General features: G+C 46.0%; 1 long non-coding RNA gene across 6 annotated transcripts in view; it reads right to left on the bottom strand.

Moving 5' to 3' along the window:
- Nucleotides 1–11,919: 11,919 nt before the first annotated feature.
- Nucleotides 11,920–13,172, bottom strand: part of LOC147602357 (uncharacterized) — a 40,924-nt gene continuing 39,671 nt past the window's right edge. For all 6 annotated transcript variants that reach the window (XR_015261680.1, XR_015261682.1, XR_015261683.1 and 3 more), the window contains one exon: nucleotides 11,920–12,992. This is a non-coding gene — a long non-coding RNA (uncharacterized LOC147602357). The remainder of the gene's footprint in view (nucleotides 12,993–13,172) is intronic.

The raw sequence follows: 13,172 nt of genomic DNA, 5'->3' as shown, positions 1-13,172 counted from the left end.
GCTAGTTACATTGCTCTCCCATGTAATCCCCCTGTGAAATACAGCAATATTTCCCTACGGAAATACAAATTATGTGTGTCAGTAGGAGGGAACAAATTGAGTGCTTTGTGTTAGCCAGCAATATTAAAAGCAGCGGACACATCAAGGCGCATTCAGAATATGTCAGACAGTGACTGAAAGCAGTAGGAAAAAAAGCCTACATTCTCCCACATCAAGCTTCAACAGGGTTTGAGGGAGGGGAGTGGAGCTTTAAATGGTTTGAGGCTTAAAAAGAAGCCAAATCACAAGAGAAAGAGATTTCAGATCCAGTATGTCTGTGTTTCTAACCAAGAGTCTGTGTTAAAAAAGGAACAGAGAAGTGTGTTTTCACAATTTTCTCTTGTGGTGTTTTGCTAAGGCTGTTACTTCACAGGATGTTCTATTGTCTTCACTGCCATGATGCACAGAAATACCCTGCAAGCCGCTGCGGGCTCTGATACAGTGCCTGGCGACAAGAAAGACGTGTTTTTGCTTTCAGGACCAACAGACAAAATCAATATCTGAGAGCTTTGCCACCCACACGTGGCAGGCAACCTCCCTGGTTCAATGAGAAAGAGAAAAACTACTAAGCCCGCTGCGTCCAGGTTGGTGTTTATTAGACTACTGAAGTCCCCTTGTTAAGATTTCAAGACTAATTTTGAGCAAGATTAGCTGGTGGAGACAAAAATTCAGCCCCAGCAGTTCCCACTGGCTTTCTTCTCCTGTTTCAAAGCTCTTAATTCTGACTCCCACTGAAGACCTCCTTCTCTGACTTTGCTAGGCACACAATTTGCCCTGAATTTAGAGTAATCCTATTCCTGGTCATTCAAAATTCACAAATAATTTTCCCTAAATTTTTAAGTTTTGGCTAAAGAAATCCCAAGATTCAATTATACTCATGCTCTTTTTTGGTTCCCAAGGTGCTTTCTACAAGCCTTGGGGGGTAGAAAGAGGACTGCTGACTTTTCAAGCTTTTATTTACTGTGCTGGAGAGAAGCTATTTTTCCAAAAATGTTCACAGCTGGGATTGCTGGGTAGTCAGGGGCTAGCACTACAAAAGAAAGCAGCAAAGCTTTTTGGGGAAAGTAATTGGCACAGACTTGAGACTCCACAAAGACCAGCAGCAATCACATCTTTTATGTAGTGCCTGGAATTAAAGTCCAACATCAGAGAGCAGAAAGCAGACCTTATACCACAGAAAATAATCTCCCTTTATGCTCCTTAATTTGATGGGGACCTGAGTGGCTTTAGGAAGGTAGGAACAGCAAGGCTTGTTTATCTCAGGTTCCCTCTAGAGCCAAAACCAAAAGGCTCTTGCAGAGAGTAACTTCAATAGCCTCTTGAAGATCCAAATCTGCTTCGATGGACACGTCCTCCTCCCCATCAACTGGCCCACAGGTTGGATGGGATGAATCCTGCCTAGAGCCTTCCCACGGTGCAGGACTCTGGAAGGGCCAGGCTGCCATCCCTCGCTGGGCCTGGGAAGCCCAAGGCTCTCCTGAGCTTCATGGAGCCCTCTAGCGCAGAAATTAGATAGGGTGGGGGGCTTCTGGGAATCCCAAGTCTAAGAGCTAGCTCAAATCTCTGCCTTAACAACACTGTTATCATACCCCAGCTTCATTGCAGAGAGGAGCCAGTTCACCCAGAGGAGGAAATGCTAGAGAAAACCATCCATCACCATCTAGATTCATCCATCAACATTATGCAAAATGTGCTTCTCCTGACACTTTTGCAGCACACTGCTCTCACGAGCACCCCCACCAGCCCACTAACCTTTATTTCCACACCACATGTCTGAATACTGGGACTTTCTTAGCTCCAGCAGCTTTTCTTTGCCAGGTCTTTTCCCAAAAGCTGCCCGGCTCGGCATGTTCCTGCAGCCAAGGGGCCGTCCCTCACCCGGGGCAGACCCCATGGCAGGGTGGGCTTGGCAGAACTCTCCCTCGCCAGCCTTTGAAACTGGTGGAGGGTTTGCCTCAGCTCTCAAACGCCTGTGATGCTGAGTGTTTTGCAGATAACTAGTGGTGCATATCCCAGACGAGCTGTCGGGTTTGTGTGCTTACCCCCCTCGCTGGTCGTGCCTGCGTGCACTACAGCCTGCTCCCATTCAGGACCCTAAAGGTACAACAAAACTCTCAAAGAGGAGCGAGATGAGCCAAAGTGCCAAAATAACCCCTCTGTGAGCAAGCTTGCGTTCAGTTTTAAGGCAGCTTCGTTTTGCAAAGTGGGGTTAAAGGCATGAGGGGAGGTTAGTCTGTGTCATAAAATGTCAGTAAGCTTTTTATACAACCACCAGAAGAAGCCTTTTGGGGTTTTTTTACACCTACAGAGTCTTATACGTTGTCTTTCAGACGCCCCAAAAATTCCCCTGACCACTTTTATCATTCAGCATCACTCCAGAGTTTAGTCAGCCAAACCATACCCTTTTCCAGTGTTAGATAAATTGCATCTTGAAAACAGCACAGATACCAATATCACGTCGTCCTAGAGCTGAGCCACGTGTGAAATCTCTATCCTGTTTTTCTACAGAGATGAGTAAGATTTTCCTGTGTAATTAATATATAATATCTTTCTGTGTATTTGTGTAAATATGTAGAGCAAAGATACCACTGCACAGATAACAATTTGCCCAAGCGCTTTTTGCATTCTTTCAAATGTGGTTGTTTTACTTGCAGTTTACTGCGTTTCAGTCATCTTTTGACATTTGAAGAATTTTCACCAAAAATAGACCTCGTACTAATAACAGAACCAGACATAAAACCCATAGTAAAAAGGAGTAGCAATAAACAACAGATTTACTACTTTTTGTGTATTATATATCAATGTAATAGAGTATTTCAGTAAAATAGAAATAATTCTAGTATTTCTTTAGTGAGGTGAAACTACATAATTTAAGTTACTTGCACATATTTAACAGTAACAGTAATTATCATTGATTTTTTTTTTAACATATTTTGCCACTTTGAGACATGTCAGCCTCTTGAAGACAACAGATCTGCTTCTACTAAGAAGTCCTGCAAATTCTCTAGTAACACAGAGATGAAGAATAATTTACAAAGTTGTAAGAAGACAAAGTCCTGATTAAAAGAAGCTTATGTTCCTAAGTGTTTAGAGCCAATTTTCTACGGTCCGCTAGCCCATTGTCACTGAGATCTGCAAAGAATTGAGAATTCTGTCAGTCTTAGATTCAACCCTTATTTAATAATCCAACAATTAACTTAAAACAACAAAGCAGATCAAAATATTCAATTAATTAAGTATTTTTACAGAATAAGAGTTGTCTTGTGGTAAGCTTAGATGTAGGATCTTATGGAATAGCACGCTCTTGGTGAACAGCAGGATAAAATTGTCACTGATTCATGAGAGCAAATAGAGGGCATAGAAGGGCCAGATGTGCTGAGTTTGGCTGGGATAGAGTTAACTTTCTTCATAGTAGCTAGTATGGGGCTATGTTTTGGATTTGTGCTGCAAACAGTATTGATAACACAGGGATGTTTTAGTTACTGTTGAGCCATGCTTACACAGAGTCAAGGCTTTTTCTGCTTCTCACTCCAACCCACCAGCAAGTAGGCTGAGGGTGCACAAGAAGTTGTGAGGGGAAACAGCCAGGACAGCTGACCCCAACTGACCAAAGGGACATTCCACACCATATGGCATCATGCTCAGCATATACAGCTGAGGGAAGAAGAAGGAAGGGAGAAATGTTTGGAGTGACGGCATTTGTCTTCCCAAGTAACTGTTATGTGTGATGGAGCTCTACTTTCCTGGAGATGGCTGAACATCTGCCTGCCGACAGGAGGTAGTGAGTTGATTCCTAGCATCGGTTTGCTTGTGTGCGCAGCTTTTGCTTTACCTATTAAATGGTCTTTATCTCAACTGACGAGTTTTCTCACTTTTGCCCTTCCGATTCTCTCCCTCATCCCACCAGGGGAGGGGGATGGGGCAGGAGTGAGTAAGCAGCTGTGTGGTGCTCAGTTGCCAGCTGGGGTTAAACCACGACACCAGAATGTCTAGAAATACAAATAACTAGCTCTATCTATGCCTGTTGATTTTGGACAGAAGGCATTTGTTCAAATGCATTAATGTATAGTAGGAGGCTTCTTCATGTTACTTTTCCTTGGGCTTTCCTGGAAGCATGGTACTTCTAATCTCTTGCAGCGATAGCAGTTTTTTAAAGCAACACCTGAAGCCCTGCAGCAGGGATGGTCACGGGGAGGCTGTTTGGTCGCTTGGTGTAGCCAAGTCATGCTCAGCCGGTGAGATGCTAACTCAGCTCCACTGCTTTGAGCACGCTAAGCATGGGCCTTCCTCCTCTTCCTTCCCCCTTTCAGCCAGCCCTTGTGCCTCCCAGCTTGAAGTTTTCATATTCAAAATAAGGCTGCTTGCAAGTGCAGCCCCATCTGCAGTCACCATGACACCTGCTCCCAGCAGTGCCAATCGTTTGCTTTCTGTCCTTTGGGTGGCCTTCTTTGAAGCCCATTTATGCCCCCCAGTTTCTATTGTTGCCCTTTGCTAACTGCAGGACACATTAAGGTACTGCAATTCATTAAGCACAGCTTTCTGTTTTGCTTTAGAACCTGAGCAATTCCAGCAAGCAAAACAGTTGAGCAACGTACCATTTCCTTGGTTCTCACCCTCTGTTCTCGCCTTTTTAGGATTCATTTAGTTCTTTATTAATAGATGCAGCCATGAAATAGCCTGCGTGCCCTACGGTTGCAGCCCATGTCGCTGTGTCCCACAGCACGCTCCGGCTGGGACCACCCTGCTAATGGCAGGTTCGGACACAGAGGCCAACCAAATCTACTGAAGGAGCACAATGTGGAAAGAAAAAAAAGGAAAGAGCATCTCCCGGGAAAGGTTTGGGAGTTTGAATTTTTGCCAGCTTTGATTTGAATAATTAGCATTGCTCGGGAACGCAAGCTGTGCCATCAGTAGGGAGTTGTCTGGTTACACATGCTGAGGTTTTCTCCACATCTGCCAGCAGCATCCCAGATCCCGATGCAAAGCACTGCTCTCCTGCACACAGCATGGGGCTGCGGCTGAGAAGCTGGACCCTGCCCCAGGGCTGGGCAAAAATGCAGGGCTCCCTGGGCAGAACAGCGGGCAGCAGCTGGCCAGGGCATGGGCAGGCACGTGGGGTGTCCACCATCCTCCTAGCACTCGCATCTGTTGCACTGTCTGTCACACTTTGTCTGCAAAAAAAATTTGAATCTGGAGGCTAAAGAAAGAAAAAAAAAAAAAAGGCCTTTTATTTCGGGAAGGTAGATCTAAAGATTTCTTTTTCTCCTTCTCCTCCACCTCAGCACAGTCCCATTCTCCGAGCAAGGGTGAGAGGAGGGGTCCTGTGTGGGTGGGACATGCTGCAAGAAGCATGGGCACCACACAAATGTCTTCTCAATGAACAGCATCTGCCCTACTTGCACCTCACCGTTGCACCGTCAGATGTGTCTGTGTCATATGGAAACTAGGTTAAATGAAAGGGGTGTAGTTCTGTGAACCTTCACTTAAGCATTGTTTTCTACCTTCTGGGTCAAGACCTGAAGGTTTTGGTCAGTTCTGGTCCAGATAGGAGTAGGTCCTACTCCTTTTGCCCAGCCCTGGGGCAGGGTCCAGCTTCTCAGCCGCAGCCCCATGCTGTGTGCAGAAGAGCAGTGCTTTGCATCGGGATCTGGGATGCTGCTGAGTTTTGTCTGAGTAAGAGCTAAGTCAGAAATATGGGATTTGGGCCGTTGTGAGGGAAAAAGACATCATTCTGGAAAATAAACATTATCAGCCTAAAAGTGCTAGTGTGTATGTGTTTTATCATGTTTTTAACTGCTGCATCAAAGCCGGCCTTCCCAAAGGATGCATCAGAGCCTCAAGCCATGAAAGTTGCTGATAACCCACTTTTCCAAGTTTCCACTCTGAGTTTCCTTGTCACAAAAATAATTATTTCAAATAAAACCCAAGCTAGTACACTGTGTTGGGTCCAGGTGATTTCCCCCCCCCCACCACCACCACTGCGGGCACAGTGCCCATCCTTTGCCCTCCACCGCCCCTCTTAAAACTGACGGCTTTCGCATCCACTTTCTGCCCAGGGACAAGGACCACCTTCCCAAAAGGCACGATTAGCAACCCCCGGGGGCACGACGCACCCCCGACTTTAAAAAATACTGCAGCGTTAAAAGATGTGGGAGAGCTGTGAGCAACCTGAACCGTAACTCCGGGCGGGTTATTGATGACTAACTCCTACACGGGCCAGATCTTACTCAGCAAACAAAGGGCTGGGGCCTAGGCTGCGCTTTCACAAGCAGTTCAGCCCAGCAAGAGTGAGAAAGGGTGGTTTATTATTCCTTGTGGCAACGAAACGGTAAGCAGCTTTCTCTGGTGATATCATACCGGCCGTGCTTTCAGCAATTGCCATTTACACTGGGAGAGAAGGGAGAGGGGGCTTATGCAGCCCTGGGTCTGTCTTTAAAGGGAATATTGCTCTGCAAAAGGTGACCTACAAACTAAACAGAATTTAATCTAAAGAAACCTCGCAGCATTCAAAGTCAGTTTGTAATTGCTAAACATCATTATCAGGATCCACTCTGCTCTTCAGACCATCAGGAGATATTCTCCCACCAACTTTCAGGCGGTGGATACAAGCCGGGTCAGTAAGTTGGTTTACGCTTTCTGTAAAGGTGAGATATTTAAGTGCTGCTTGTTCATGCTGAATGCCAATGACATCGCGTTGCAGTATTTGTTTTCCCATGTGTATCTGTAGTGTGGCCATCAGCACTGATTTTGGTTTTCATGGTCTGGGTTACAGATTTTCTTTGCTTTTGCTCTCAAAACCGTGCTTACTGATAGTAGTGGCTATTTAAAAACAAGCCCATCAGTAGATTCAGAATATTCTCTCATCTCTTCTTCTTCTTCCCAAAAACCTCCTGCTAAAATGCTGCTTAAAACATCTAGAGAACAGGAGAAAATTAACATCATCCATTTGCATTTGAAGGCCAAATACCAACCGAAAAGATTCTGCAATATTAAAAAAATTATGTTTACAATGTGATAACAGTGTTTTCTCAGTGTGAATGGTACTGGTAATCATAAAAGCAAACACCTTAGGCCATCTCTATTGAGCACAGCTTACAGTATTGGTCCCCGGGGAGCACAAGTACTCCAGTGCTCGGCGGAGGAGCTCTGGTATAACATATCCACTGACCTGCACTTGAACCTACCACTTGCTGTTTTCCTCTTATAATCTAAATTGGGAAATGTGCTGTCTGGTCAGTAGCGTACTACCAAGTCATTCAGCGAAATGCTCTAGATGCCATAAAAGCGTGCCTGTGCTTGCAGCGCCATAGAAAACGAACTTGTAAAATATAGCCCGAGCGCGGCTCGCAGCCGCCGGTATCGCAGGCTGCCCATGTGCTGCTGCGGAGGCACCTTTGTAATGCAGCCAGGCAGCAGCTGTGTGCATTGCAGACATTGTGGGTGGGTGGCTGTCTGCGCGCTCAACAGCTGTCCCCACCGCCGCGCCGAGCCAGCGCCCGGCCGCCCCAGAGAGTGCCCTGTTTCGCTCAGCCAGAGCCGATTGTGGGGCAACCCGGGAGAGCGGTGCCGCTGCTCACATCCATCGTCCTCCGTGGGGTTTTGCGGGATGCAGCCGCCTCTGCCAGCCTCCGTCATGGGGAGAGCCCGGACAGCCCAGGTGCAGCGTTCGCCTCTGGGTAACTCGACCAGCAGCCATGGATGGCTTTGCAAAAAATGACTGCAGACACCAACTATTTTGTGGACATATTTCTGTTAAAAAATACCAGGCAGTAAACTGCAGCTTTGGAGTTTTGCCCTTTTTATTTCCCAGTCGAATCCATTCACTTCAGTGAGCCTGCACGTTTGCTGCCTTTCAGCAAATCCTGTGTTGTTGACCCTGGTTGCACTAAAGCCATGCAACATTTATAAAGGACACTATTAATCCCTCCATAAACCTTCTTACCTTATGTCATTGGGTAAGAAAACCACTCTTTAGTGTTTTTCTTGAACAAAAAAAAGTTCAAAAGCTATCATTCCAGGTCTACCATCAGTGGAGGGATACTCTTCGCCATGCTTCCAGGAGCTGCTGGCTCATGGTGTGAGGGGGCTGGGGCAGGCAGGCATCTCAGAAACATGAACGTTCAGAAATGCTTCTTCTCACTGCAATTCAGAACTCACTGTAGCAGCAGTAGAGGCCACCAAAGACCTGGATGTCAGTGAAAACTGAGGACACTGGCAGTTGGGGACAGCGAAGTATGTGACTTCACCTAAAACCGCCTGAAATCATTCTGTGTCTTTCTATTGCCTTCAGTGGTCTTTGCCTCCCTCCCTGAATGAGTAACAAGGATCCTCACAGGTTAGGCAAGTGAGATGCATGCACAGACAGTCATAACAGCTTTGAAAGCGCTTTCTTATGTTTATCATAGAATCACAGAACGGTTTGGGTTGGAAGGGACCTTTAAAGGTCATCTAGTCCAACCCTCCTGCAAGGAGCCGGGGTTTAGATACCTTTAACTTTCTAGAAGAGGCTGATGCTCCTCACGAGTCGTCATGGGTTTGCTTCTAGGGTATTTTCCAGTTTTGTAGCAGAATCCCCACCGGCCATTTCAATAGCTCCTGTGAGAAGGGAGTATTTTTCAATGCAAAGGGTTTTTTTTCAAGCTGTACATTGCATTGATGCTTGAGTAACATTAAGCAAACTTAAGCAAACTGTTGACTCTTCTTAAGCTGTAATGTGTTACTTAGAATACTTTTAAGCAGGACAATACACTTTGCTCATTCTGATTAAAATACTGGACTTCTTAAAGCTGTAAAATATGCAGGAAAACACCAATTGTGCAAGAAAAACCTTCTTTCGCTTTCCCAGGGTAACTGGATGAGCTCTACCAAATTTTCCATGCTGGTGATGTGCTCTGGCTGCAGAGGCAGGGCTGTGACCCTTTTGGGCACAGGGGGTGGCAGGGCTGGGCACACAGATCTGAATCTTCGGGAGTATTTTGGAAGTACACAAAACATGAATGGAGAGCCTGATTTTAAAAATAGCATCTTCTTTACAACTGTCAATACTGAAACTCCAGGTCAAGACACAGGGATTGCAATGAAGGAAGTGAAGGTAAAGCAGCTTCAGGCAGGACTTGGAAACCATAGCTCTGAACTACTCAGCAACACCTGCCTAAAAAGAGAGAAAGAGTTCTTACAGGCTTCATGTCATACTGAAGAGGATTCTTCTAGGCTTGGAAGAGCAAGGGAAGATGGAAAAATGAACAGGATTCTTAAAAATTGTTGCCTGATGTGTTAGGGTTTTTTTCATATCACCCATGAGAACAAATCTGCCCTTTTTCTTTTCTCTCCCCCCATCTAGCCAAGCAACTTTGGGTCAGAAACCCCAAAGAGGGGCAGGCACAGATTAGGTATCAGGGTCACTTGGTCAAGCCTTCCTCATCGCCTGGCTGAGGTCCTTTCTCAGCTGTGAGGATGCTCTACCTTATGCAAAAATGCCTTTTAAAGCGAACTGAGAAGGAGAAAGGAAAACCAAGTAACACAAGGGATTTCTGTCCCACTTGCTCTCTCTGACCAAGCAGAGAGGAGAGAGGGACAGAAGAGAAAACAAGTCTCAGAGGAGTCTCGGCAGATGCTTTTCTGCTGTCTCAAAACCCCCTTGGCATTTCCTGGTGCAGTGAAGATATCTCAGAGCTCATCTCCAGTGGCAGCACAAACACCATGTGTCTCAGCGAGCCCGACACCCATGCACAGCTTCGTGATACTGGAGTTGCTCCACTTAGATAACAGCGAACAACAAACACCGGTGCCCACACTTCTCAGCAGGCTTGGCAAGGAGGACACGGGACCTCTTCGGGGACCTCTCTGTCCTTCGAAGAAACCAACTAAGAAGCCAAAAGAGACAGGCAGATCTGCTGTTTCCAGTGAGGCTGTGGGCCAATACCATAAGCAAAACTAAACGATAAATTACATACTGCATGCAATTATTAAATCCTACACTGTTTGAAGAAATGCATGTTAAGAAGTGTCCAGAAACAGCTATTTTCATTATACACTGAGGACCATCTATCTAGCAACTGATAGACTTTGGAAGTTGTTTCATCAGCACTTGCCAGACACCCATTTCTCTTATGAGACCTTTGGTCCCAGGGAGCGCAGGGTTGGGAGAGCCCTCCTATGCTCAAGACTTCTTCTTGGATCACAATGAATTCTTTATATTTACCAAAATCTTTATTATGCTCTGGAGGCCTCAGATAAAGACAAAAGATCACAAAAATGTCCACAGAAGGTCAGGCCAAAGGTCCCTCTAGCCCAATATCCTGTCTCTAATGCTGGCAATAGCAGATGCCTAGGGAAGAGTACAAGACTAGGGCAAGCCTATAATAAAACTACCATGATATACTCTCTCAACTTCCAGTGATTTGGAGGTCAGGGACTTCCTGACCTAGATACGGTATGTTTGTGTTTGAAGACAGAGAAGGACTTGAACTTGAACACTACAGGAAAAAACACTTCACTCAGCTGGTGAGAGAAATAAATGTTCACTATAAATACAGAGCTGGTGGAAGCAGACCAAAAGTGCATTTCCAAGCCCAAGACATTGCCTCCAAGAAAACACTCAACTTTCTGAGGCCAAAAAAGCATCTTTCAGTCTGAGAGGCTCCGGCTGCTTGGCATTCCTGGGGCAACACTCACCTAGACCCTTTCTTCCTTCCAGCTGATCCCCCATGAGAAAATTGGGAGGATGAAGAGCTCTCAGCAACATGTAGGACTGGGGCATCCAAAGCTTTCCCATTCAATAATTCAGTCAGATGCTAAAGGTTCTTCTCAGAAGAAATAGCAGGTTGGGCAGGTGTTTCCTTCAGTCATCAGACCAAGACAGTATCTCATACTGGAATGTGGTGGGCAAATGAGTGATTCACTGGCCAGACCACAGCTATCCCAGCTGCAGTTAATGCAAGGAAGTAGTTGTGACGTTGAAGTCAAGGGGTTCTCACGGTGGCCAGATCATCAGGCAATGCCCACGCACCAGTGAGCGTGTACAGATAGCATTCCGGGGCCACACAGCCCCGGCAAAATGCTGCCGCATCGCGACCGCCAGCTTTTGGACCTGGGTTACAAGGGCAGCCACCACAATAGGTCTTGGTAGCAACAATTGCAAAAAGAAGAGCAGGTCCCTCCACCACATGAAAGGCTGTGCAAACATTCATTCCCCTGCAACATTTCTGCGGGGCCCTGGTGCTCACATGAAAGAACAACTTGCACTTCAGACCCACTCCATTTTTCTCTGTCAGCCACCACATCCCCTATTTAAATAATTTCCTGTGTTATTTTTAAGATTGCTGCTGTCATAAGCTGTTGCTGGTGTGGAGGTGGGGATGGGAAGGCGGTGGCTGCTCCGCAAGTACAACAGCCAGCTGGACAAGGGGTCAGCTCAGTGGCTGCTCTGTAAAATGGTGTGGTGGCAGAGGGAAGGCTGTGATGAGCAAAGGGAGCTCATAGCTTCAGAGCATGTCTCCGAGAAAATCAAGGAAAACAGGCTTGATAGGACACAGGGAGAGAGCCTCATGCAACACTTTGGCTACAGAGTTCACGTTTCAGATCCTTGTGGTGTAAGGAAAAAAAAAATAGCTATGAGGAACAAGGGCACCTGTTTGAGGATGTCTCTGTAATTGGAACGGAGATACAACATGCAAATCAAAATTCTAGCAGTAAGAGTCGCAGCCAGCATAGCCATCCCCTCTCCTTATGGTAGGCATAGCACCAAAAGTCAAAAAAGGGAACTTTAAACTGAAAATGGTGCTAAATAATACTGTTAAGCTGCAACAGCTGCATTATTGCAAGTACTACCTTTGCCTCTGGGCTGCAGGTTCATGTTCAGTTCACACTGGGACAAGTCTGTTGGTCCATCATACCCTCCTGCGGGGTTTTTTTTTATTTGTCTTAAAAATACACAAAGTGAGTGGTATAGTTGGAGTGAGGTGAGGGTCAGATCGGAAGGCAGAACTGAAATTAGCAACAACCCAGCTGCTGGAAATGATTTTGCAGACTCTGGAACAAACTATTCGGTTTCACTAGGGGCCACTGTGCAGCACAGGATGGTCCCTTTCCACAGGGCTGGTGAGAAGGGCCAGCATCGCATCACGGGCACGGCTTGGGGGAGGCTTTTAGATTTTGGTGCAACAAATCGATTTGTGAAAAGCCAAGATTTTTGCTCAAAGGAACTTTTTAAAAAATTCACCGGCAATCCCTTTCTGAAGCCAGAGTAACTGCAAAATTTAGCTTTTCTTTTTTATGCCAGAACTCATGTAATTTTCATGGCTGTGAATCAGAACAGCTTCATTCTTGTGGCGTGTTTTTCACTTTTATGAACACTAATTTCACTACATTTTTAGAGTGGTGACTTTAGCCACAGCGTGGCTGCTGCTAAGTTCCCACGGCTACCAGTAGGACTTTTATGTGGGAAATCTGTGGGCAGCAGGGAACCTCCCTGTTTGTATCAATATGAACTTCCCAAGCACATCAGGCTGACATTTTCTCAGCCCAAGAGTCAGAGCACACATGCTCTCACTTAGAGCTCTCTTTTCCTCAGCTGAAGGACATGTGTGATCATTTTAATTTCCACAGTTTTCTAGCAGGCGCGCGCAGAAATCCTGCGCAAATGAGGTTTTTTGCCTCTTCAGACGGCAGAAGCCCAATCCTACAAACTGCCGAGCGCCGGTTGTGAGGCACTAAGGTGCTTGAGCAAACGATATAGGGAGCATCCTTCCAGCTTGCGCAGACCCTCAGCGCTGCAGAAGTACCCACGTTCCCTCTCCACAGCCAGAGATCAGGCTGTTGGCGCTGGCAGGTCATCATCGGCACAGCCGTCCCGCGAGAGTTTCCCAGCCTTTCACTCGGTGGCTATGCATTCCAGAGATGACCAGACACATAAACACATCTTCTGTATTTGCATACCGGAGCACTTTCTGCAGCTGGGTAATAAGTCATAGAGCACATTAAAAGCATATATATTGTCTCCTCTATTAAAAAAAAATTTTTAAAAGTTTATTTTTTTTTGTTCTCAGAACATAAAAATGCTGTGGGAGGGCAATGGGCGAACTGAATGGCTTCAGCTTTATTACAGATAATACATTGTGGGGGAAAAAATCAGC

This window comes from Chlamydotis macqueenii, chromosome 1 (genome assembly GCF_036417535.1).
Source record: "Chlamydotis macqueenii isolate bChlMac1 chromosome 1, bChlMac1.mat, whole genome shotgun sequence".
Classification (NCBI taxonomy): Eukaryota; Metazoa; Chordata; class Aves; order Otidiformes; family Otididae; genus Chlamydotis; species Chlamydotis macqueenii.
Note: the sequence above shows the minus strand (reverse complement) of the source record. Positions and strands in the feature narration are given on the sequence as shown.